The sequence below is a fragment of the Gavialis gangeticus genome, unplaced genomic scaffold, assembly GCF_001723915.1.
Source record: "Gavialis gangeticus isolate Ggan-Ray unplaced genomic scaffold, GavGan_comp1, whole genome shotgun sequence".
NCBI classification, from domain to species: Eukaryota; Metazoa; Chordata; order Crocodylia; family Gavialidae; genus Gavialis; species Gavialis gangeticus.
Window position 1 is genome coordinate 19956428 of NW_017729028.1, and position 21769 is coordinate 19978196.

Here is a 21769-nt window from a genome sequence, read left to right on the forward strand (position 1 = left end):
CTTCAATACGGTACCTCATCCTATTCTCATAAACAAACTGAGCGGCTGTGACATAGATGATTACAGTCAGGTGGATGGCAAATTGGCTTAAGGGTCGCGCCCAGAGAGTGGTGGTGGATGGGTCGGCATCGACCTGGAAAGATGTGGGCGGTGGGGTCCCCCAAGGTTCAGTCCTTGGACCTATGCTATTCAATGTCTTCATCAGTGACTTGGATGAGGGCGTGGAAAGCACTTTGTCCAAATTTGCAGATGACACGAAACTATGGGGTAAAATAAACACACTAGTGGGAAGAGATCGAATCCAGGTGGACCTGGACAGCTTGGAAAAGTGGACAGAAAAGAATAGGATGCAGTCCAACGAAGACAAGTGCAAAGTGCTGCATCTAGGGAGAAGGAATCACCAACACACCTATTGACTAGGGGAGGACCTTCTCAGCAGCAAGAGATCTCGGAGTCCAAGATGAATTTAAGCCATCAATGTGACAAAGTAATCAGTAAAGCTAACGACACTCTATCATGCATTAGCAGGTGCATCACAACCAGGGTGTCCAGGGAGGTGATGCTTCCCCTCTCTGCTGCATTGGTCAGGCCACAGTTGGAGTACTGTATTCAGTTTTGGGTGTTGCACTTCAAGAGGGATGTGAATAACCTTGAGAGGGTCCAGAGGAGGGCCACTCATATGGTTAAGAGCCTGTAGGAAAGGGCCTATGAGGAGAGACTGAGGGACCTGGATCTCTTCAGCCTCCACAAGAGAAGGCTGAGAGGGGATCTTGAGGTCATTTACAAATTCACTGGGGGGATGAAGGGAGGGCAGCAAGAAATTGGAGATGTTCTGTTTACCAGGGCACCCTGGAACAATGGCCACAAACTGACAGAGAGCAGATTTAGGTTGGGCATCAGGAAGAACTTCTTTACGGTAAGGGGTGCCAGAATCTGGAATGGGCTTCCAAGGGAGGTGGTGCTCTCCCCTACCTTGGGGGTCTTCAAGAGGAGACTGGACAAGCACCTGGATGGGGTCAAATGACCCCAGGGCTCTTTCCTGCCCAGGGCAGGGGGTAAGACTCAATGATCTATTGAGGTCCCTACTGACCCTAACAACTATGAAACTATGAAGCTATAATGAGTGTTCACAGGATCAGACCATGTGTTGTTAATGCACTTTGGTGTCTTCTTTGGGATTAAGAACTAAAAAAGCCTCAAGCAATAATAGGTACTGTAGTCTGTCTTGGGTGGTCAAGACCCAAGGGAGACTGTGAAGGGGAAACATAGCCTAGCTATTTGAAGGAGAAGGGATCACAGCATTAGCTTAGGGAGTGGAGATGGTGTGCTACTTCAAATGATGTCAAGCTGCTCATTCTAAGCCTGTGGCTTCAGTTTGCACACACTAAAACACTATTCAGGTTTGCTGTTTAAGGAAGGACAGAATTAAGTTCTGTACACACAAGTTTATCCCGCCATAACCACAGCACTATGAATTTAAAGAACAGTAGTTTTATTCTGTGAGCTCTCAGCAGTGCTGACATTGCTCTGATGGGGTATGTATTATCTCTGGTGCTTTGTATTATGGTTCATCTTTTGCCTCTGCCACCTAATCAGAACAATGAGTTCCTTCATGGCCTCTTGTCTTCTTGTCTCAGACCAACACAGCTACCAAGTACACCCCTGACACATGGAAGATGCTGAATTCTAGATGATTTTGGATTTTAAATTTCATTGCAGAACAACAAGAAAGATCTCCCTGCCTGACATCTGACACCTCAAGGGAAGGAATTGTACCTGATCAACACATCAGAGAGCTACTCAGCACAGCTCACAAAGACACTCTCAGGGACCCAGAGAGACAGCCTTCCATCTTCAGCTCCCTCTGTGCAAAAATGAAGTTTATGCCCTACCTATGGGGACTTTTTACCATCTTGTACCATCTACACTTTTCCCAGAGCCTGATGAAGGGACTTTGATCCCAAAAGCTTGCAAAAAAGGACAATTTGCTTGCAATTTCCCAGTTGGTCTAATAAAAGATATAATTTTGGAACCAAGAGTTCTCGTTTTTTGCATGTCTTCATGGCCTCTTCGAGTTCAGACACCTCTTCACCTGCAGATGGTTGAACACTGAGTCGGGGATGGCATCGGGGAGTTTCAGAACAATGGAAGAGCTCAACATCTTCAATAAACGTCTGAAATGACACTTCTAATGGGCCACTGGGTCCCTGGGGAATTAGTCCTTTACTCCACAAATAGTCCTACTGGAATAACTAGTTTTGATGTGGTTAAAGCAGGGATGATTAGTCCTTGTACATTTCAAGTTATTTATAAAGATTTTAATGGCTTTGGAACCACTGAAAATAGTAAGGAATGTATAGATTTCAGATGGGAGAATGGTAAAAGCAACTTGCTAGGGATCCAGAAGTGCCCTGGCCTTGTGCTGAAGTAGCAAGTCCCATTTACAGTTGACCCAGCTATGAATGAATACCTGGACTTTCAGACTTAAGGCCAAAGGCTGCTGGCTGTGATGGTAGTGACCTCATTCGACAGTGTACTAGACCAATAGTCTGAGGCAGACCTCTGACCTATTTATACTGAATCCAGAGCCTGAAAATAGGATCAAAAGATCAGGTTCTTCTGCTTTTTACTCACTGGCTGGTATCTTCTTCCTCAAAAAGCCCTGAAATCAGTCAGTTTGCTAAAGGAGAGGAGAAGGTACTACTCGTATGAGACTGCAAGGGATTTCCTGAGTCAGTGAGCCCAGTCTGGAGTATGGGATTGTAATCTAATTGTATATTCTGGCAGGAAAACTTTGCAAAGACAGTATAAATCTATTACAGCATCTATACAAAATCAAACCTAACACACTGTCCTAATGGAGGGATGGGAGAGAAATGCTACTGCAAACAACAGCTTAGCCAAGAACTACAACCATCCCTTTGAATACTATTAATGCAGGACATGTCCTTCCAGTTTTGCCACTACTGCTAAAGGTATTGGGAAAATCTCTTTATTTTTTCACCTTTGCAGTTGAGCCTTCTAAGATCTCAAAAGGAATTTTTCTCTCTCATGCATATCTTTAACAAAATATTCCAAATCCTGTTGTTAATACTAGGGGGGGAAATCAGTTATTGCAGCTTAATTCACAGACTAAGCCAAAAAACTTCTGATAAATGAGAAATAGTCCCATTATGTTATTATTCTGTTACCTAAGAAACTATCTTCAAAACAGAAGCCCTCATAAATACTCTGGAGATGCATCAGACACTTTTCCCTGCTGTACGACATTGTGTATATGGTTTGGCAGGAGTTCATCGTGTAGAAGATAAACTAGCACATAGTGCCAGGATTCTATTACTCTTGACCCTGACCTTTGGCTGCATGCTGTTTCCAGTTGCACTCCATCTTTAAAAAAAGACAGCACCCATTTTTTTACCCTTTCTTTTTAACTTCTGTTTTTAAACTTCTCAATAATCTTCCCCTGCTCTGATAGATATGTATTTGAAAAACAAGTTTTCTAATATCTCTCCTTTTTTAACTTCAGTTTTTCATCTCTTAAAGCCAGCAGTGATACGCATGCCAAAGGAAGTTTTCTCATTCAGATTTTTTTTTTTGACTCCAAGTACTAAGTATCTCAATAATGTAGAGCAGTATAGAGTATCCTAACCACAGAGAAAATGCACGCTTGAAAATGGATTATTTTTATATATTATATTTACCATTCTCTGAGACCAAGATCTCCATTTATTGTTACCAACTGAAGTCGCTAGTAGGGAAGTCATGGGAAAAGAAAAGCTGCTCTCATTATGATAGAACCGCTGTGCTGAGAAACCTAATGTATCTGGAAAGCTATAGCTTTATGCAGAGCTGAGGACTAGGAGACTTTAGATATACTTGTCTCTACAGAATCGTGACTTCAAGGAAGAGTCCAATGGCACTGTATATGCAAGTGATGGTTTGTAAATCATTTCAATACTATGCTCAGGTGTAAATACTTGGTAGATTACTTAGTAGAGTACAGAGATTAGATTAGATTAGATTAGATTAGATTGATTGACAGGAAGGTAGACTGTTCCCTGAGGATGCCCTTGGGAAATCCTAGGTCCTTATTCTGTGCTCTTTATTTGGGCAAACTTCCACTGAAGTTTATGGGAAATTTTCCTGTGTTAGGAAGGAAAGGATTAGATCTGTATTTTCCCAAACAAGATCAGGCTAGCTGCCATAGGATGAAAATGTTTGCAAACATAAAACAAAATCATCCTTCCATTTAAAAATATCTCTGGCAGTTGGGAGTGGGAGTTGCCATAAGTATTTAAGTCCTTCTATATCTATTGGCTTTTGGTTTTAAGAATGCCACAGTAATCTAGTCATACTCATCTACTCGCACAGACTTTTAAAAAAAATCAGCAGCAGCATTTTTGAAAGAAAGGTGAGAGAGAATCTATGGACCTTCACATAAACACTGTATTTGTAACTACGGAAAAGTTTAGAAACCCAATGCATCACAGTCAGATAAAAATCTCTAATGCATTACAGTTAAAGACAACAAATATGTGTTGCAATACAATTTTCCCAAATGTTTAGCTTACTTTAGAAACAGAAAATGTTAACACTGTAATTGCAAACTGTTAATACTAGTTTGTATTTTGGGAGCCAGGACTGAAACTGATATAAACAAACTGTTCTTACAATGAATTTCTTTTTCATCTTGCTTTCTCATTCTAGCTACAGTGGCTATAAAGTGCGGTATGCTGAATGGAAAGAAGCCGAATGCTTGAAAGGAAGAAGCATTGCTTTGTGGTTATGGCACCAGTCTGGGGTGTGGAAGAGTTGGGTTCAGTTCCCAGATTTATCACAAATTCTCATTGTGACTTTGGAGAAATTACTTCATCTCTCTGCCTCAGTTCCTTATTTATCTATTTCTATTTTCAGATCTTCAGGGGGCATTTGTAGCATGATCTATGTTGGGCATTCTAGGTGCTAATATAATATAAATAATAAGCAGAAGCATTGCAGACAGGAGCCTAATGTCCAACACGCTGGCCAGATCCAGTCTATGGAGCCATTTTATCCCTCTAATGGAGCTGGGGGTCTTCTGCAGCATTGTGGCAGTGGGGGCCTTCTGGAGAGGGCTTTGGTAGCAGAACGCGTTGCCCGTGTGGTGGCCAGCCCATAAGGAGAAGCCATGTTCTGACCCCTGCTTGACCATGTTGTTAACCTTTCCTCATAATGGTATATTTAAAGGGATATTTTAATGTTCAGGACTCAATCCTGAAGGCTTTAGTCAGGAAAAGTTCTATTGAAAATGTTATTTTTGCCAAAGTAAGGTCTGTAGGATATGTCTTTCAATAAATTGCAACAGCATGTGTTTTTGTAAAGTGCTGAATGATTGAGTGGATGGGAAATTGGTATAATTCTTCTTTCAGAAGAGGAGAGTCGGTGTACTGGGACACCGGTTCTGGAATTCAGGAGACCTGGTTCAAGTCTCTGCTCTGCAGCAAACTTCCTAAATTACTTTGGATGAGTCACTTATGACCAGATCCAGTAAAGGACATGAGTAGAATTTAGCCTTTTAATTCCTAATGTGTGATTCTGATGATCTCTTCTCAGCTGTTGTGTAACTCTGGAAGAGCCTAGACTCCATGGATACCGCTGCTTGTGAGCTTACAGTTCCCTAAAAGTTTTACTGCTGTGTGAGTGCAGAAGCACCTCAATTTTGACAAGCATCAAAAAGTTCTGGGCTTAGCTAAGCCTGATTGGGGTCCAAAAATGAAGTTTGTTCAACGTCTCCTGAAGATCTTGATGCAGTGGGTATTCTCAGAGCGTGTCTGACACACACAGATGGGACTCAAACTTCCTACTAAAATGCTGTGGTGGTCACTGCTCTCTGTTCAAACCTACTTGTAGGATCTCCTCATTTTTACATGCAAGCCTAGGGCATTTACCCAGGATTACATTAAACCATCATTGGATAAAATACAGAGGTAAATCCTGAAGTATGGACTGGGCCTGAAGTTTCCCCATGCCTTATAACCACTAGGATAGATCTGAATTTCCAAATAACACTTACATAAAGAGCAGGCAGATTCAGCACCTAGAAATGGAGCTGGTTGCTTGTCAAGATATAGAAACCATTTGCATGGCAAATACTATTAGATGGAGACAAACAGCCCTCTGCTCACCAACATCTGAATTAATACAAGCCAAGAAACTTACCTAATATTTTTCTCACATAAATAAAAAAAAATTGTTCCATATTTCCTATAGCCTTCCTTTCATCTTCATTATTTCAAAGACACATCACTAGTTCAAATAGGAATTAACTCAGGGAAGTCCTGTGGCTTGTGACACTTGGGTGTTCAGACTGGATGATCAAAATGGTCTCTGCTGGCCCCCATTATCATGAATCTCTCCTTGCTGCTTGCTAGGTTGCTCTATCTTTGACAACAAGCTTCCCAAGACAAAGGGCACCTTCCTACTCTCTTATGAAGTGGCACACACATCCCTCACACTTGTTATAAGTGTTAATTTTAAATGAAAACTGAGATAAACAACTTACTGGGACGTAAGAGGAGCTTTAGCAGCTGGGAAGTCATTCGACTTGCATGAAATACCGGGAACAGCAATGGGTCATTACAACTGGGAATAGGGTTGGCTTGGAGGATAGTTCGGCAGTTGTGAGGTGGAACCACGTATGAACTGAGGACTGCCATATGGAGGAACTGGGAGCAGGTTTGGCAGCCGGTAATATGTCGCGTCTCTTGTCTGTAGCACTGCAGAACAGTTCGCTGAAGAGACAAACATTCAGCTGCTAGGATGGAAGGGTTAAAAGCATCAGAAGTTACCGTAGAATAAATGAATTCAAGCTGATGGCCACAAGCTGTTCCTGAGGACCTTTTCTGCTCCTTGAAGCCACAGTCTGCCACACTCGGGGAGTGACAGCTCTGTGTATAACCACAACTGTGTGCGTGAATGTCAGAACACGTTGCGAATTGTACGGTCTGACAAGCACACAGCTTAGCTTTCCAGATTCCACGGGTGTTACTTGTCCATGAAGAAAGCTAAACTTTGGAAACATTTATTTTAAACACAAAAATGTACTTAGGCAAATAACTTCTAGGAGGAGGGGGTGGAGGGCAACAACTCATCTGGCTATCATTTCAGTCATAGTAAGTCAAATTAAAAGTTTCAGCACACTGGACAATCTACATTATTAGCAATGAATACCCTCTCAAATACCTGAAGCTATCACTGGATAAATGCTGCCATATTTTTAATAGTGGGGCCCATAGTTAGGCTTGCAGCAGTGTTTTCATTTAAAGCCAAGTTTTTGTAGTGCTCTAAAGTCCATATGTCTAAGACGATTGCCTTAGCAATTACTGTGCTATATTTAAGGCCTGGACAAAGTTTGTGTTGAAACTTAAAATCAATTGGACAACTGGAAGTAGATCCACAGAGGCTGAGGCACCTTACTGCCACTCTAGGCACCTAAGTCCCAAATTTAGATCCTCTAAATCCCTACTTGGTTGATGCCTAACTGTGACAACACCTTCTTGCCACCTAGCTGATAGCAGTTACCAGAACAGCACATTAACTCCAGCAGGAGTCACAAATGAAGTCCCACTTCCAGCCATCTTGCTTGTGAAGATGGTTTCAGAATATATGGGATGAATATGTTCAAAATACAGTTTGTTCTACCCAATAACGCAGTTGGTGGACTATTTATCTGGGATGTGGGAGATTCAGAATAACCCCTCTTCCTTACCTGGGGCAAAGGTCTGAATGCAGTTTTCCCACCTTTCAGCTGGCTTCCTTGCATTCTGGACTTTAGTTCAGATAGCTCTTTCTCATTCTTTTTCGAATGAAACAGTTGAATATTTATTAAGATAGGAGCTAGAACCCAAATCTGTTGGGAAAACAGTCTAATTACCAAGCTATAGAGATATTCTCTGAGCCTTTCTGTCCTGAAGAATATTTAATTATTTTATTAAAAAAGTGAAGGAGCTTCAGCGGGAGAGATTGTGGGACGCTCACAACAGGAATAGTTTGCATCCTACAAATTATGCAGAGGCAGGATTCGAACCATCATCTCCTATGTTCCAAGAAAGTATTCTAACTATTGGACTATGATGTCAAACCAGGCTACCAGTGCATACTCTGAGTGGCTTTGTTTTGAGCAAGCAAGCAAACCTAGCTTAGGTGCATAACGTCAGAAGAGGGATCACAATTGAGTGAATAGTCTAAATTCCTGAGAGGGATATTAGGCCTTACCAACCATTTCCTGGTGACTAGTTCAGGGAGGTCCTCCTCCAGTTTATTCACTTTACCATACCCCATTTTCAGGCATTGAAGTCTTCTCAGGCACTGAATAGGTGCCTAGCTCAGGGTTTAGTGGTCCACTAGGGAGTAGACCATCTCAAAATTACTCACTAGAGTGCAGAACCCATGCCCATGGATTTCTAGGACACAGTTTCTTCAAATGACATGTGTGCTCTGAGTTCAAAAAGTTTTTTTTTAGGAGCATTATGCTAACAATTTCTTATTGCTGCTGATTTTGGGTGTGTGGTTTCTTCTAAATCAGTATCTACAAAGAAAGACTCTATAGGCAGAAACAGGTCCCTCATGATCACCAGCTAACTTAGCTACACACATAGCATCAGGAGGAACGTATTTGTGTTTGCAAAGTTAGCTGAATTTTTAAATTTTGAAATGTCGATGAAAAAGCTCTTTAGAATTTAAAAAAGTGGAAAGAACGTTTGATTGGGGGAGTATTTTTTTCCCCCTCTTGTTCCAGCCAGATCTTTACATTTATTCAAACTTAGATCATACAAACAAAACAGAACCTAAGCTCCGGTGCCCTACAAACTGTTCTCACAAAATAAATAGACTTCAACAATTACGCGCAGTGGACACTCTCCTGGCAAGCATTATTAAATATAACAAAAAAATGCTTAAAACCCATTAACTCATTTCCTAGTTCCCTGTGGACCAATTAGCAAAATCTTCTGCTCCAAAATAAACCTGATCCAAGATACAGCTTGTTACTGCTTGACTGAGTCCATCCTTACAACTGTCACGAGTTTCAAGGATATGACAGACCACTAGAGGGAGAGCAGAAATACTTCAGGGACCATGAGATTATCCAGTTTAGGGAAAGTTTAACAGATTCACACTGGCCAGTACCATGACATGTGAAAAGAAGTATGTCAGAATGGATCTTATTCTTTCAACACACCCAAAAACAATAGCATCCTATTGTTCCCTAATGGTACTTGACTTTGTTCACTAAAATGAAGCCATTGGTATGCTGTCTTCAACTGGTCATGAATCTAGGCCTTCATATTCCCTTAGAATTATATTTATAACACATGAGAAATATTGTTATCCTTGTTTTTCTGGGGGTGGGGTATTTTTTTGTGGAGGCCACATATTACTCTGATTTTGTAATTTTTATGAATTTCATCACCAGAAGATTAGAGTAGAAAGCCCGAAGTTTTGGGAAAGATCTCACCATTGCTTTGCTATCTCTGTAGGGAATGTATTAAGATTTAGTATAATGCCTGTAATTCCCATAAGGAAGCTACTACAGAAGTATTATATGAGTACCATTTGCTTGGACAGATATCTTTCTCAAACAGAAGCAGACATATTAAATACATTACAAATTGTGGTGGCATCCTTAACATAGGAAAATAGATTAGAAACAAGAGGTTTATTTTGTTTGTAGCTGGTTCTGCCCACCATTTTAGTTATAATTGCTGTCAAAGACACCTGTAGCTTCCTATACTATGACAAGCTGCATAGGGTGCTCTGCTGAAAAGTTGTGATGGAATTCAAGAATCCCCTTTCCCTTTTCAACGAGAGCCCCAGAAATCTTAGCGAATAAGAGTGCATGTCAAGAGAAGCTGATCCCCTTTCCTAAAGGAAGCCATATATGTATTTGGATGCTCACTTTGCTGGGGTTATTTGACCCCAGCAGTCTTTCCTGCCCAGAGCAGGGAGGCTGGACCCAAGGATCTCACGAGGTCCCTTCCAGCCCTAAAAACTTCTGTGAGTCTGTGAAGCTAGGAAATACGGAGGCAGTCTGCCAGTTGTCCAACAGGATGCAGATAAGCTGCTGGAGATGCAGCAGAAAGATATGTTGGGTTCTGCTAAAAATGAGTTGCACAAGCGCCTACCATTTTCCCTTCCCCATAGAAAGCTTATCTGCCCTGTAGTGCATTCCAGGGCACTATCCTTCAGCTAATCTGAGAGAGAGACTTCAAAAAAAGCCTCAGCATGCCAGAAGAGCACATGAGCAAAGGAGTTTAAACGAAAAATAAGCTGCACTTGGGGAGGTACCTGCTACCCAGGTAAACACTCCACAGCACTCTCTGTCCAGAGGATGAGTCAAAAAAGAAACACTCAGGAAACCCTGACTCACCAGGGCAAAGCTATAATTAAAAGGATACGCATTCCAAGAACACTATAGACCTTTCAGCCTTAATATATAGTGAATTCAAGATACTAGAAAGGCACTCACCTTTCCAAAGGTTATTAGCTAGAAAACAAGCAGAAGGAAAGCTAAGTAATGAAGAGATAATCTGGGAGGGAGAAAAGAAGATCTAAGGACAATGGGGGAAATGTTAAGCAAATTAGGATATTTATACTCGGGAATTAAAGCATCAGAGTCAAAGACAGGTGAGCCAGATGTGAGAGCTTGATGTTACTGAGGAATAGATAGTGTTGCCAGAACAGGTGTGAAAGAGAGAGAGACAGAGGAGAGGGAGCATACAAAGGGAGTGTTCCCCTTTTCAGATGTCATTGCTTTATTGTAAAGAAGGTGGTAAGGTAATAATTATTACTTGTATTATGGAAGCTCCTGGGGAAATGGAAGGTCAGGTCCCTATTGTTATGCAGTGAACACATAAGAGATAGTGCCTGTCCCGAAAAGCTCACAGTTTCAATGAACAGGGGAGGAATAGAATGAGTGAAAGTAGGATTCATCCCAGATGGGGAACCAAGGTACAGAAAACCTTGGTTTTCTCATAGTTTTCTCATGAGAAACTATGAGCTTTCTCATAGTTATTCAAGGAGTTTCTAGCTGTGCTGGAATCTGAGCTCATCTCACTAACATCACAGTCTAGTGCCATAACCACAAATGTTCCTTTCCTTTCTAAAACCAAGAAATACAAGATGCCATCAAACATTGCATTCTCTTCAATGAAGGTAGTCCTAAAATGTATTGCCCAGTCCTGGGAATACAAGCTGATCAACTGATGCTATAACTGATGAATATGACTGAAAATCTGGTGTCAATGATGCTGATATTCCAGCTACTATGGTTTACAAAGAAGACAAAAGAAGCAAAGTGTAATAGCCATCTTAAGATACTATGGCTTCCATTATGTAAGTAGGACGTGAGTTGAGAGAGGAACTGACAATAAGAAAAATGAAACGCGGTGAAGAAGAACCATTTTGACCTTGCTGCACAAGAAGTAACATTCATGACCTAGAAAGGGAAGCGGGTACAGTGTCTGAAGACCTATGAGGTAGAACAGGAAAGAAAGCTACTTGCGCTACCCATCTTCTCCTCGCCATATGTTTTCTCTCCACTCAGGGAAATATCAAGGGTCCTCACGTCATAATTTATTTATCCTTATCCTTATATCATTGCCAGCAAAAACAGGACAGACAGCTACCAGCCAAGTGATAGTGACAGCAGCAGCATTAGCTGTAAGCCAAGACACAGAAGCTAAAAAACAGGCCAAGTGCTCGTGCCACTGCACAGTGTGGTTTTGGCTGAAAAAGCCTGTGTGGTGTGGTTGCGTTTATGTAACTGGCACCGTCCAAGCGGTACGCACACACACTGTATTGTGCATCACAGTGGAAGTCATGTCTCTGAGCAGAAAGAAAAACCAAGCTCCAGGTAGCAGCAGTGATAACAAAAGTGCTTCCAACATGGTAAAGGTGTACCAGATTTAACTGGGGAGTCACTGCCTATTGATATTCAGCATCGTGTATGCTGAACTGTTTGACCAAGGGAAAACATCAGTGTCCTCACATGACTTCAGAGCTAATGCAGAGGATGTTTTAGGGCAGGTCATTGTCAATGTCTCTTGAACTAGCTAAAGAAATACTGTCTTCCATTGAATATGAACCACACAATTTCAAGAATAGAGCAACATGAGTCAACTGTTCCCTCATCATGGAGCAGCTTGACTCATCTGGAACAGCTGAAAAGCCAATCAATTAAAGCTCCTCAAACCCTAACAAAAAGGGCCTAATACACTGTAGGCTGTACGTTTAACCCTCTAGTCCAGGAGTCAGCAGCCTTTTGCCAGGGTGGGCTGGACAGTACAAACTGATTGTTGCTGCAGGTTGGAAGACTCTGTCCTGGCCGCCTTCTGAGCAGCTGGTTGCCAGATTCCCAGTCCCTCTGCAGCAGGTTTAAGCTCAGATGCCATGGACCAGCAGGCATCTCAAGATGCAGCTCCATGAACTGATTCCCCATATTGAATTGGACCTCCACAGGCTGGACTGAACCTCTTGGGCTGGATCTGACCCACAGGCTGAGTGTTGACCCTGCTCTGGTCCTAATGCTCCAAGAGTTCAGGGATCAAGATGTGCATGTATTTTCACTTGTTCCATCTCCTCCTGTTGTAATGCTGATGTAACGCTGCTGGCATGTGTACAGCAAGGACAAATTGGCATTGTAGCTGTACCTCACGTATTCCTCAGTGCCAGCTGCTTTCCTAGCCCAGTGTCTTTGTCTCCATAGGTGCAATAGCAAAGTATAAGGCAGTCTCAGGGTAGAAACAGACATTGCCTAACATTGCTTTTGTGCTGCCATAACAATTTTTATGGCAGCATAAATGCCGAGCAAATAGACATCTTACCTTTCGTCACCCCACTTCAGCAGCACAACAAAAGATGCTAAATTGTGCTACTTTAATGTGTCCAACATCTGTTTGCTCTGTGGCAGGAGAGTGCAGGTAACTCTGGGCTCCAGACCTGCCTGTTTTCTCCTGCCACTCCAGGCAGGTGCTCCAAGGATTTGAGGGGCCCAATTCTTCACACAAGATTGGGCCCTTCAAGCCCCCAGAGCATCTGCCTGACTTTACCCAGAGATGCATCTCTGTAAGTGGGAAAAGCCTGCAGGGGTGCTGGCATGGAAGCATGGAAACCGGGGAATCCCAGGCAGCCTGTGCCAGAACCTGCATGACCGTGGCCTTACAGGACCAGCACTGACCCATGCCTCACTCAGGTCCCGGTGTGGTGGTGGGTAGGCCTGGGAGCAGGGTAATCCTCAGTGCTCATGCCTCACCCCCATGCTAGGAACTGCATACTGGGAACTGTGCTAATCCATGCTTCATTTGGAGGCACAGGTCATCACAGATCCCTACGTGGAGGCTTGGGACACTGGGGATTACCTCCATGCCACCCCGCACCAGGGCCCATACTGACCTGTGCCTCCATATGAAGTACAAGTTAGCACAGGACTCGATGCTGGGATCCAGGGAATCCCCAGGCAAGGGGAGCACATTGCCCCTTGTCCCACATTGGACAGGTGGCCTGATATGGGACAAGGGGTGTTGGTGGGTCATGTCCCACTACCGGTGATCCACTTCAGTTTGGTGACGTCTAGGCCTCCTCCTCACCTCTCTCTCTCCTCTTTGTTGGGCACAGCAGCCAAGGCTGAGCTTCTTGTTACTTTTCTGAGGGCAAAAGGGTGAATGCAGTTTGCATTTCCAACTGTCTTTGATGAAAAACATCTTTTCAGCCATGCCAGAACCCCGCTTTCCATAAGCTCACACATCTTTGTGTGGACAGCTGAAGGGCTGACGATTTGAAGGTTTATGGGCTTATTTTAGAGTGTTCACATAAGGTGCAGCAACCATCATTTACTGTTTCTGGAGCAAGGCCTAGCTGGATAATGCTCTTTAGGGCGGCTGCAATATAAAAATTAAGTGATAATAATAAATTACCTCAGCATGGTTTGTTTTCTCACTTTTATTATAATGCCCTAAAAACTTCAGTTTATCTCAGCGCTGAGGAGCAGAAAATTTGCAAGCTACCATGACCACACAGAACACCAGACGTCTTTCCTGAGACACAACTGGTGCTGTAACTTAAATAATAGTCAGTGATAAGAAGATGGTCTGTTCACTCAGTAGAAACAAACAGCAGCACATAGAGCTGTCACATCAGAAGTCCAGCTGTTCTACATACTCTCTAGCTCCTGAAGCCAAACACCACAGGGAACCACTCTCTCCATCCTCTTATTAGTTTTTTTAACTGAACAAAAAAAAATTAATCATTTTTTGTGTACTGTGCATGTGTATATATGTATTTAGAATAACCAGCTACTGGTGTATTAAACATACTGATACATGGGTTAGGATGCTGGAAATTACTCATCTCTATAATAGGCTAATGCCAGATTTCTAGTGGAAAAGAATACACTGTACAAATATTTAGTATGCATGAATATTTGTTTTCAAAGACAGCCACTTTTAAAGATACTGGGAGAAATCCTGGCCTCACTAAAGTCAATGGGAGTTTTGCCAGTGACTTCAATGGAGCTAAGTTTTTACCCCTTAGCCCTAATTCTGTTCACCCTTAGCACACATTTACCCTGAATGCAGTGGGGCCACTTGTTTTAGTAACACGTAGAAGGAAATAGAGAAAAAAAAATGGATAGGTGAACCATGTTGAGTATTTTGAATGTTGTCTGAATACAAGTAACTTGATTGGGTCTGCCTTATACTTGGAACAGATTCTGTACTAAATGAGAGGAGGAAAGGAAGAAGAAACTGTGAGAAACTGCCTCCTCTCCTCCCTCAAAAAACCTCCTGAAAATCTGTACCTGGGCATAGAAAGAATGGAAGAGAATTTCTAAATCATTAGAAATTAATACAGTCTCTTCTACCAGCCTATTTCTGTGTGATTTTTATATTCATAGAGAGCATATCTTACTGTTAGCTGAAATTTCATAATGCCAGCATAGGAAACAAAATGCTAATTGAAACGGGTGTAAAATTTGGATTCTGGTCCTGCTCAGCCTCACAAGAGCTCCTCAGAGCAACATTGTGATCCAGTTTTGGTTCCTGTGCGCATGTGCGTTTCTGAGCAGGCACCTGTTCCCCCTCAAAGGTTTAGGGCTTAGATTTTCAGTTCCTCATTTCAGACATTGTAGAGTAGAAGTCACAAACCCGTGTGTTTAAAGGAAGCAGTAATTAATGGGACCCCAACAAGAAACACACTTCCTCTGAATTTTCTGGTACTAACAGTGCAATTCCAAAGCTGCTTCTAATTGGACATGAATCTGGCTGTGCACTGTGGATAACAAAGGCTTCATATATGTGCTACATAATTCAGTTTAAACATAGAACATATTTTAAAAATTAAACCTTAATTTCCAGTTACATATTTTTAAAATAAATAAAGTCTGCAGTATGAATATATAAGTATGGCCTGAAATCATGGAAATTTCTTTTACTGAAATGAAAGCTCAAGTTCACATATTTTCCAGCTTATACCTGGGAAATATCAACTTTTACTGCAACTTATCTTTCAAGGCAGTTTATAAAGAATTAAGGCAAATAATAAAAGTGAAAGTGAGATTAAGACAGCGATTCTCCCATCAAGAAACTGTTCAGATTTTGCAGATGTCCTATTATCGCCCATAAGCCTGGAAAGAAATGCTGATGTAAATACAGTATCCAAACCACAGAACATGACTTGTTTAAAAATTTAAATTCTGTGAAGTAAGGCAGGAAACGAGGTTTATCCTTCTGGGAATATTTTGGCATAAGTATGGAACTAGGCATGCTCAGTACGTCATATCCTTCATCTATCACGGCTCTCTGAAGTAAATCAATTTTTACTCAGACTTAGGCAAGGCAGCGCAGTCACCATCTGAAATGTGTAGAAATCCGTCTGTTTGACATGGCATTAAACAGAAGAAGGCAAATTACAGTGTGTTGCCTTAAGGATTATTGTTGCACATTTTGTGCCTCCTGGCTGTGGCAATGTTTGTTCCTTGGAGTGAAATGAGCTGGGTGCAAGCCATTTTGCAAACATTGTAAAAATAAATTGCTATGCTTGATAAGCGAATGTTAAACTTGTCACTCTAAGCTAACTGCAAATTGTTTTTAGTGTCTTCAGGGTAACTTGGCAATTGCCAATAGGAACTATACAGAAGGTCAGTTTTCTCTCTTGGAAGCCAAGTTTAGGTTATAGCTAGAGACACCGAGCAAACATTCGTTTCTAATGAAGGTGAAGGAGCAGTTAAGAAGCAGTCCAATTCCTACAAATAAGACAGTCATAGGCAATGCTATTCCCTCTACATAATATTAAACTTAAAGGAACAAGTTATTTGAATTTAAGCCTACAAAGGACCTGAATTAGGGTTTCAGTAGGTTGAGCTGAATGGGGGAGAGGGGGAAAGGAGAGAGACATCTGGCTAGAGATTGTGGAGAAACCTGGGTCCCCGACTGGCAGAACTTGACACATACCTATGGAGTGCGTGTCCCTGCAATCACTAGCCAGTACTCCCCATTCTAGGCTCTGACTTCCCTCCAGTATAAGAAGGCTGTGGTGAGGCTGATTCACTGAGCAGCATACAGGGTTAAAGTACAAAGAAGTCAGAGTGAAGACAATAGGCAGACAAGTGAAGACAATGGAGTTTTTCCCATGATGGGACCGAAAAAATTGAACCAACAGCTTCCTAGATACTCCCCTGAACTTGTGCAGAGAGGCAGTTCCCACTTCCCTCTCCATCACTGCTCTTGGAAGGATGCAGAGCTGGACCATCCAGTGTTGGCGTCTCCCTGCCCAGCCCTGTTCACTTGCTACTCAGTAGCTCCATTGCCCTGATGGGGACACGGGGGACCCATTTGCTTGAAATCCTCTGGGGAAAAAAAGAAAACATTTTGGATTTTTTCTTCAGAATCGAAAAAGAAACATTTCCAAGGTCATGGATGTTTGTTTTCCTGGACACCTCTGTTCTTTGGCCAGGGCTACCACAGACTCTCAGCTTCTGTGGCACAAGTACAGGACACAGGGATGTGTATCACGCACCCACTAGTGGGCTACAGAGCTTTACCTCACTGACCTACCATTTAGTCTCAGTTCTGACCTACGGGAGGAAAGTGGTAGGTTAGTTCAAGGCCTGCACAACTGGGCTTTCTTCTGAGATTGCTTATAAGGTTGCCAATTCTAGCAATGGCTTTTGTGATATGGACACCTCCACTGGGAACTGGACCATACCCAAGACCAAGTAACTATAGCAGCAGGTTTCAAGGAACTATTGCCAGTAAATATTATGGCGATTGGTTACTGAAAACTATGATAAGGCATTATACATGGTTAGGATATTAAGTATAATGAGCAGGCATATTTAATAATGTTTTTTCTAGGCTCTAACTCACAAATATTGCTTGGGGCACTGTTGAACATGCTAGAGTGCACAGTAAATACCAAATGCAGAGATAGAAACCCTGGGAAAATGTACGGTGAGATTCAAAGGGATAGGATAGCACTGAAACAGAATTTATTCAGTGTTTCAAGTAAAGTATCCTTAGGCTTTTATTGCACATGCTTTCTGCAATGTATTTGTATCCTTCACAGTGAATAAAAAGCATCTGGCCTTTTCCAAGGAAAGGAAAGGAAAGAAAAGGAAAGGAAAGGAAAGGAAAGGAAAGGAAAGGAAAGGAAAGGAAAGGAAAGGAATCTGCCCTCTTTCAGGGTTTAAAAGTCAAACCAAAGATAAGGATCTTGCCTAATAATTTTGTTCATCTCATCTACAATGTCCTATATCTGAACTGTTTCTCTGCATTGTCTTGGATGAGCTGTCTCTTAGTCTATATGTTTTCTTCACAGGAGGCATTTATTACCCTTTATACTAGTAAATGCTTAATAACAAGAGATTTTGCCTTAGTGCCAGACTCTCCTTTGATAAAGATCTGAAACCAGTTTTGCCAAACCCAAAAGATAAAACTAACATGAGTCAGACCCACAAAAATAATGAGATTAAAAAATAAGGATAAAAAATAAATAACACATTTTGCTTTCTTTTACTTTGACTTCTGGGTTTCTAAGCCTTTGGGGTACACTCAGGTCACATATGCAAAACTTTCTCTGCCACCAGGAGGGCTGGAAACTCATTTTATTTTAAAACAAAAACTGAGATTCTCACATAATCACTGGTTTCCAAGAGCCGGGGCTTTAAGAAAACACCAACTAGTGAGAGACTTGAGATAAAATCAGGAGAGTTGTCAACACTGAGGAATGTATGATATTTTTCTGGGTAAAAGGCAGGAATCGACCTGGATCCAATTTTGAAATGGCTTTAAAAAGGAAGAAATAATTCCTGTGTGGCAAGAAAATATGCCCACTGGAGCAGGTAGAACCTCATTCCTTTTCCTTCTGATCAACAGCCACTTTAAGTATGCTACACTAATTGTGTTGGCAAATGGGCAGATGTGACCATTCAAGCCAAAAACTGTTTCCATGTGGCAGCAGCAGTTTTTAAGAGGCTCTCCCACAGCATGCTACACTTGTGACAATTTGCACTGCCCTTCAAAGGACCTCAGCACAAACAGGATGAGCCTGGGGAAGGAGTGCGGTGGTTCACAGGGGAGTTTGGTAGGTCCATGGGGGGAGATGTTCATTTGCAGGTGATGGGGTCAGGAGGCTAAAAAGTGCCCAGTCAGGGTGAAGGTGGTAGGAAAAGTGCAGTCCTGGGGCTAAGGCAAGTGACTGGGCTTTCCCAGCCCCTCAGCTATGCTCCAAATGCATGTAGCTGGTCAGCAGATTGGCTTAACCCATTCATAATCTATTTTAGTGTACCTCCTCAGGTGAACTAAGTTAGATCAGGATGGCCATTTTTCTTTTGTCTGATCAAACCTCCATGAATATATGTACAGATTGGCATTCAGATCAGCCTTCTTCTTCTTCTTTGTTGAGTCTCCAGTCCACCCTTTTTATATGGTCTGCTCCCAATATTCTGCACAGGCCATTGCTTCTGGTGTTGATGTTGCCAAATCTTGTGGGGTGAATTGTGATGCTGCAGGGCATTTTAGGAGATGATCCATGATTTGCTTCTTCTGACAAACACATTGTGGGTTGCATAGTGGCTGCATGATTTCATGAGAAAGATGCTACTTGTCCCCGGGGAACACCTGTGCCACATACCCACAGGCATGTGGCAGGTTAGCCTGGTGGAGTAGGGGAGGTTGGGGCCAGCACTGAGAGCCTCCTGGGGTTGCAGCGGTGGTGAACATGCCATTTGGAGCCTGGCCGGCAAGTGTGGCACGGGGTTTTGAGCAGGGCGTGCTGTCCCCACATATGCCATCCTGCTTTTTATTTATTTATTTATTTTTGCACAGTTTTTTTTGACCCTGGGATCTTCCAGAACACTTGAATGTGCAGTATCTGGTGCTGCAGACATGTCTACAGCACCACATACTGCACGACCACACTCGTCTGGACACAGCCAATATTTTTATTACAACTTAGCATCCCCAGGTGGTGCAGGCATATTCAGCCACAGAGAAACAAAGTGCTAAGGCAGTAGTGCGTAGGGTGGATGGATGTGGTCCCCACTTGGAACCTGCGAAGAATGGCCTTGGCTTCGGTATTTAATATGCACTTTTTGTAACTAAGTGTACAGCCCAGTGTTACCCCTAAGTAAACTGGGTGTTTCTGAGGTTTGAGGCTCTGCTCACCCCAGGTGATAGTTAGGTGTTGTTCCACATCCTGGTTTCTCAGATGAAAGCACATATTTGAGTTTTGCTAGGGTTGGGTTTGATATAATTGTTAAGTAGTAATCTGACATTTTGTTCAGTGCCTTCTCCAGAGTCTTCTCTGTGTCCTCACACTTCTTCTGCTGTGTGGTAATGCAGAGATTGTCAGCAGGGATGAAACACTGACATGCAGCAGGAAGTGGCTGATCTTTAATGTAGATGTTGAATAAAAGTGGGGCGAACACACTGCATTGTGTTTTTGGGAGTGCCATTTATTTTTCCAGCCATTTAGTTTCACATAGAAGCGCCTGTTCTCCAAGAGGCTATGAATGGTCTGACTTGCATCTAAGTCATCAGTCATGAGATACAGTTTGTGGATCACAACCCTAGTTAGGTCAGTCTAAGTGTAACATCTGCATGTACCCTGAGGGTTCATCTAGTCCTGTCCGTGACAGAGGCTAGATGCTGCAGAGACAAGATGCAAGAAACCTTGTAGCAGGCAGTTATCAGATAACCTATGCCCAGGAAAGTTTCTACCGTTCTCCTAAAATCTAGGGTTCAGCCAAATCCCTGAAGCATTATTATAGCTGGGTGAGGGGTGTGCGTGCTATGAAAACACTTGTCAAGGACAAGAAACGTATCACCTAACACATCCCCATCTTCAGCCCCTCTGAGTCAGGAGCCAGTGAAAGATCAACCGCCTCGTGTGACTTTGGTTCAGTTTGCTCTGTGTCTCAGCTGACCTAAAAGTGATTCTCCATTAGTACTGGAACTTGTTCTATTAATGAATGTTGCTGAAAAAAGAAAAAGCTTTCTGTTTAAAGTGACTGTTTGGGGCCCAGTTCAATTGTTTGGTTGTGCTTCCTGCAAACAGATTTGAACTAATTCCAGTCCAGTAAATTTATTAGGATCTTTTCTGTTTTGTGCTATCTCAGACTGTTAACCCCTTACTATAAGCATTAGAGCATCACCTTTTGATGAGTAGTAAGAAATTAAGACACTTCCAACTTAAAATCTATTGTTTTCTTGTGTGGTAAATAACAAAAAAAATGTTTAGAGCAGCGCTCCTTTTTCTCTCCTATTAGCTTTAGAGTTGCCACAGCTCTTGTTTTAACGACAGAGAGCATTAGAGACAGTCACACAAACAGCATTAGATTCATATAAGTAACACTAAGATTAGATTTCAGTGAGTGCCGTATAGAAAGAAGAAGAATTCTTAACAATTGTGTGTACTTTACATCCTCTGAGTTCTGGCTAGAGATTCATTAATGAATCCTTGACATGTCAGTAAGGCAGGTCTTTTATCATCCTCATTGCATAAGATGAGAAAGCTCAGATAAAAATCTGTGTTCTTCTCCATGCCCAGGTTGTGCTGGGAGTGTTGAGAGGAATTGACATTAGAGAACTAATGATGGCTATAGCTGCAGTTAGAGCAGCTTGAGGAATCCCTAAATTGTGCCCATTGCAGCAAATCCCTGACCAGATGTGTCAAATGGACATAGGCAGTTTGTAATGCTCCCTCTATTGCATCTCCTTTTAACAGCTTATGATCATCAAGAGTCTCCTCATCCTTTATCTATACTTTCACTAGAAGAAGTAGGAATTGGTCTCCTGGAGGCACCCCAACCCCATGATCATGGCTGAAGATAACTAATGTGAGGGGTTCATACCAACTGAATGGGGCTGAAAGTCTGGCCCAGACTATCTCCCAAGATTACATTCTAGTGGTGTCAGCATTAAAGTGTGCGTACTCGAGGACACTAGTCCCGTACGCAGTCCCTTAGACCAACACTGCCTCTGAAATCAAATGCTCTTCCAGGGTTTTTTTTGAGGGAAGCCAGTTTTAAATTATTGCCATTCCTGATGCAAGCAAAAGAAATGGACATGTTGTGAAGTGTCCAAGTAATGTAATTATGTCTTGACACCAATTGGTATGCCATAACTTTTGCTTTGTTACATCTATTGTGATAGCATGTGACAAGCATCCACGGTACTCCATCCTCACTTTTCTTTTTTGGATGTTTAGCAATTAAGCATGCTGGTATCATATCTTGTTT